At 43.0% G+C, this 6,107-nt stretch overlaps 1 protein-coding gene across 1 annotated transcript in view; it reads left to right on the top strand.

Moving 5' to 3' along the window:
* The first annotated feature begins 33 nt into the window (after positions 1–33).
* LOC135548261 (ras-specific guanine nucleotide-releasing factor 2-like) overlaps positions 34–6,107 on the top strand; it is a 70,405-nt gene continuing 64,331 nt past the window's right edge. The window contains exons 1-2 of the mRNA XM_064977663.1: positions 34–149; positions 472–573. The gene's annotated coding sequence lies outside the window, so the exon portion shown is untranslated. The remainder of the gene's footprint in view (positions 150–471; positions 574–6,107) is intronic.

Genomic DNA, 6,107 nt, shown 5'->3' with positions numbered 1-6,107 from the left:
TTAGTATTACGAAACTTTTATTCGATCAAATAAGCCACACGTAGCAAACAAGACATGTATTTGTTTGTTGTCCTCCATACAATAACTCCTCGCTCAGCAAGAAAATATCAATTTAAAAAACGCCACCTGCTGGAGAAGACAGATTTTGGGTACAGATAACCCTATCGCGTTGCCTATTCCTCTCTGGTTTAATCAAATACAAATACAAAAAATGTTTATGAATTGTTTATGTTTAGCTAAATAGTAGCTAAATAGACTCAGATGTGAAGTATTCCAGTCTTATTTGTCTGCTTTGGGGATTGGGGACATAAATATAGTAAATCTTTGTTTCTTTAATAATGCTTTGTTTCACAGTCAAGTGGAGCATATTAGCCCACTGAGGGAGCCAACGGAAGTCTTCAGGTCTCAGGCACAGCGTGGTTTCAAACTACCTATATTACACTTCACCCCATTTTAACCTCCTTCTTGCAGATATCTTTCCGAGTTACAGCGCCAATGTGACTGACAGAATTCAAACCTGGCTGCAGAAGAGTGCACAAACCCATTAAACCAACACAATTCCTCAACTGTCAGGTAAGGTTACTCAATCCAGTGTTTCCCCTAGGATTGTTTTCACCGGTGGTGGCAAGGGTAGTGGGTCATCTTGGCAGAAATATATACACTACTGTTCAAAAGTTTGGAAATGTCACTTAGAAATGTTCTTTTTGAAAGAAAAGCAAATGTTTTGTCCATTAAAATAACATCAAATTGATCAGAAATACAGTGTAGGCATTTTTTATGTTGTAAATGACTATTGTAGCTGGAAACAGCAGATTTTTTATGGAATATCTACGTAGGCATGCAGAGGCCCATTATCAGCAACCATCACCCTTGTGTTCCAATAACACGTTGTGTTAGCTAATCCAAGTTGATCATTTTAAAAGGCTAATTGATCATTGGAAAACCCTTTTGTAATTATGTTAGCACAGCTGAAAAAATTGTAGACCTCCACAAGTCTGGTTCATACTTGGGAGCAATTTCCAAACGCCTGAAGGTACCATGTTCATCTGTACAAACAATAGTACGCAAGTATAAACACCATGGGACCACGCAGCCATCATACCGCTCAGGAAAGAGATATGTTCTGTCTCCTAGAGATGAACGTACTTCGGTGTGATAAGTGCAAATCAATCCCAGAACAACAGCAAAGGACCTTGTGAAGATGCTGGAGGAAAAAGGTACAAAAGTATCTATATCCGCAGTAAAACAAGTCCTATATCGACATAACCTGAAAGGCCGCTCAGCAAGGAAGAAGCCACTGCTCCAAAACCGCCATAAAAAAAGCCAGACTATGGTTTGCAACTGCACATGGGGACAAAGATCATACTTTTTAGAGAAATGTCCTCTGGTCTGATGAAAGAAAAATATAATTGTTTGGTCATAATGACCATCGTTATGTTTGGAGAAAAAGGGGGAAGCTTTGCAAGCCGAAGAACACCCTCCCAACCGTGAAGCACGGGCGTGGCAGCATCATGTTGTGGGGGTGCTTTGCTGCAGGAGGGACTGGTGCACTTCACAAAATAGATGGCTCATGAGGATGGAAATTTATGTGGACGCAACATCTCACGACATCAGTCAGGAAGTTAAAGCTTGGCCGCAAATGGGTCTTCCAAATGGACAATGACCCCAAGTATACTTCCAAAGTTGTGGCAAAATGGCTTAAGGACAACAAAGTCAAGGTATTGGAGTGGCCATCGCTAAGCCCTGTCCTCAATCCCATAGAAAATCTTTGGGCAGAACTGAAAAAGCATGTGCGAGCAAGGAGGCCTACAAACATGACTCAGTTACACCAGCTCTGTCAGGAGGAATGGGCCAACATTCACCTAACTTATTGTGGGAAACTTGTGGAGGAATACCTATGTGAGAATGCTGTTCATCGACTACAGCTCAGCATTTAACACCATAGTACCCTCCAAACTCGTCATCAAGCTCAAGACCCTGGGTCTCAACCCCGCCCTGTGCAACTGGGTACTGGACTTCCTGTACCCAGTTGGGCCGCCACAGGTGGTGTGGGTAGGTAACAACATCTCCACCCCGCTGATCCTCAACACTGGGGCCCCACAAGGGTGCGTTCTGAGCCCTCTCCTGTACTCCCTGTTCACCCAAGACTGCGTGGCCATGCACGCCTCCAACTCAATCATCAAGTTTGCGGACGACACTACAGTGGTAGGCTTGATTACCAATAACAACGAGACGGCCTACAGGGAGGAGGTGAGGGCCCTCGGTGTGTGGTGTCAGGAAAATAACCTCACACTCAACTTCAACAAAACAAAGGAGATGATTGTGGACTTCAGGAAACAGCAGAGGGAGCACCCCCCTATCCACATCGATGGGACAGTAGTGGAGAGAGTAGTAAGTTTTAAGTTCCTCGGCGTACACATCACGGACAAACTGAATTGGTCCACCCACACAGACAGCGTCGTGAAGAAGGCGCAGCAGCGCCTCTTCAACCTCAGGAGGCTGAAGAAATTCGGCTTGTCACCAAAAGCACTCACAAACTTCTACAGATGCACAATCGAGAGCATCCTGTCGGGCTGTATCACCGCCTGGAACGGCAACTGCTCCGCCCACAACCGTAAGGCTCTCCAGAGGGTAGTGAGGTCTGCACAACGCATCACTACCTGCCCACCAGGACACCTACACCACCCGATGTCACAGGAAGGCCTAAAAGATCATCAAGGACAACAACCACCCGAGCCACTGCCTGTTCACCCCGCTATCATCCAGAAGGCGAGGTCAGTACAGGTGCATCAAAGCTGGGACCGAGAGACTGAAAAACAGCTTCTATCTCAAGACCATCAGACTGTTAAACAGCCACCACTAACATTGAGTGGCTGCTGCCAACTCACTGACTCAACTCCAGCCACTTTAATAATGGGAATTGATGGAAATTGATGTAAAATATATCACGAGCCACTTTAAACAATGCTACTTAATATAATGTTTACATACCCTACATTACTCATCTCATATGAATATGTATATACTGTACTCTATATCATCTACTGCATCTTTATGTAATACATGTATCACTAGCCACTTTAAACTATGCCACTTTGTTTACATACCATACATTACTCATCTCATATGTATATACTGTACTCGATACCATCTACTGCATCTTGCCTATGCCGCTCTGTACCATCACTCATTCATATATCTTTATGTACATATTCTTTATCCCTTTACACTTGTGTGTATAAGGTAGTAGTTTTGGAATTGTTCAGTTAGATTACTCATGGGTTATTACTGCATTGTTGGAACTAGAAGCACAAGCATTTCGCTACACACGCATTAACATCTGCTAACCATGTGTATGTGACAAATACATTTGATTTGATTTGTGGAAGGCTACCCGAAACATTTGACCCAAGTTAAACAATTTAAAGGCAATGCTACCAAATACTAATTGAGTGTAAACTTCTGACCCACTGGGAATGTGATGAAAGAAATAAGCTGAAATAAATCATTCTCTCTACTATTATTCTGACATTTCACATTCTTAAAATAAAGTGGTGATCCTAACTGACCTAAGGCAGGGAATTTTTACTAGGATATAATATCAGGAATTGTGAAATACCAAGTTTATTTTTTATTTCACCTTTATTTAACCAGGTAGGGTAGTTGAGAACAAGTTCTCATTTGCAACTGCAACCTGGCCAAGATAAAGCGAAGCAATTCGACACATACAACAACACAGATTTACACATGGAATAAACAAAACATACAGTCAATAATACAGTAGAACAAAAGAAAACAAAAAGTCTATATACAGTGAGCGCAAATGAGGTAAGTTAAGGAAATAAATAGGCCATGGTGGCGAAGTAATTACAATATAGCAATTAAACACTGGAATGGTAGATCGGCAGAAGATGAATGTGCAGGTAGAGATACTGGGGTGCAAAGGAGCAAAATAAATAAATGCCAGTATGGGGATGAGGTAGGTAGATAGATGGGCTGTTTACAGATAGGCTAAGTACAGGTGCAGTGATCTGTAAACTGCTCTGACAGCTGGTGCTTTAAGCTAGTGAGGGAGATGTGAGTCTCCAGCTTCAGAGATTTTTGCAATTCGGTCCAGTCATGGGCAGCATAGAACTGGAAGGAAAGACGACCAAAGGAGGAATTGGCTTTGTGGGTGACCAGTGAGATATACCTGCTGGAGCGCGTGCTACGAGTGGGTGCTGCTATGGTGACCAGTGAGCTGAGATAAGGTGGGGCTTTACCTAGCAGAGCCTTGTAGATAACCTGTAGCCAGTGGGTTTGGCGACGAGTATGAAGCGAGGGCCAACCAACGAGAGCGTACAGGTCGCAGTGGTGTTTAGTATATGGGGCTTTGGTGACAAAACGGATGGTATTATGATAGAGGTCTGTCAGAGGTCCAGACAACAAGCCCTCCGATTTGACACACTGAACTCTATCAGAGAAGTAGTTGGTAAACCAGGGGAGGCAATCATTTGAGAAACCAAGGCTGTCGAGTCTGCCAATAAGAATGTTGTTATGATCGATGGCGGTTATGATGTCGTTTAGAACCTTGAGCTTGGCTGAGGTACACCCATGACCAGCTCTGAAACCAGATTGCATAGCTGAGAAGGTATGGTGGGATTCGAAATGGTCAGTAATCTGTTTGTTAACTTGGCTTTCGAAGACCTTAGAAAGACAGGGTAGGATAGATATAGGTCTGTAGCAGTTTGGGTCTAGAGTGTCACCCTCTTTGAAGAGGGGGATGACCGCGGCAGCTTTCCAATCTTTGGGAATCTCAGACTATACGAAAGAGAGGTTGAACAGGCTAGTATTAGGGGTTGCAACAATTTCGGCAGATAATTTTAGAAAGAGAGGGTCCAGATTGTCTAGCCCGGCTGATTTGTATGGGTCCAGATTTTGCAGCTCTTTCAGAACATCGGCTATCTGGATTTGGGTAAAGGAGAAATGGTGGGGGCTTTGGCGGGTTGCTGTGGAGGGTGCCGGGAAGTTGACCGGGGTAGGGGTAGCCATGTGGAAAGCATGGCCATCCGTAGAGAAATGCATATTGAAATTCTCAATTATAGTGGATTTATCAGTGGGGAATGTATCGGTTTAAATGTATTTGGCTTAGGTGTATGTAAACTTCCGATTTCAAATGTATTTACGGACATGCCAATGGCATTCTCGGGAATATAGATTTCCAGGAGAGTTCTATGTTTTATCACCAGAGAGTTCTATGTTTTACACACATAGAGCATCTGAACAACATTTTTTTAAGCAATTAGGCAGCTACGGGCTGTTTCCAGGCACACCGCGTTGCATCGTGCGTAAGAACAGCCCATGTTACAGTATATTGGCCATATACCACAAACCCCAGAGATGCCTTATTGCGATTATAAACTATTTACAATGTAATTAGAACAGTATAAATAAATGTTTTGTCATACCCGTGGTATATGTTCTGCTATACCACAACTTTCAGCCAATCAGCATTCAGGACTCAAACAACCCAGTTTATGATCTGTGATAAAGTCTATGGTTGAATCATTTGGCTGAATTCTGTAAAAAAAGTGCCTGCTTTATGAATACAGGATAATACATTGTAAATGTCATTGAGTCTCAATGAGAAGGCATGCACGTGAAATGAGAGGGGTGCCCTGGTCTTGTCCAGCCCTCGTCTGACCGACCTGTCTGCATCATCAGGAGACTGGCTGGGAGGAAGAGAGATGGCTGGTCTGATGAATGTCACCCCCACTGTTTATTTCTCCCACACTACTAGCCTCTCTCTCATCAACCTTTTTTCTCTCTCTCATAATATTTACCATTTAGCAGACACTTTTATCCAAAGCAACTCACAGTCACACGTGCATACATTTTAAGTGTGGGTGGTCCCAGGAATCAAATCAAATCAAAGTTTATTTGTCACGTGCGCCGAGTACAACAGGTGTAGTGAAATGCTTACTTACAGGCCATAACCAATAGTGCAAAAAATATATTAGGTGAACAATAGGCAGGTAAAGAAATAAAACAACAGTAAAAAGACAGGCTATATACAGTAGTGAGGCTATAAAAGTAGCGAGGCTACATAAAGACCTATGGTAGTCAGG

The sequence above is a fragment of the Oncorhynchus masou genome, chromosome 11 (genome assembly GCF_036934945.1).
Source record: "Oncorhynchus masou masou isolate Uvic2021 chromosome 11, UVic_Omas_1.1, whole genome shotgun sequence".
Lineage (NCBI taxonomy): Eukaryota > Metazoa > Chordata > Actinopteri > Salmoniformes > Salmonidae > Oncorhynchus > Oncorhynchus masou.
The sequence above is the reverse complement of the archived record's forward strand: the minus strand, read 5'-3'. Positions and strand labels throughout refer to the sequence as shown.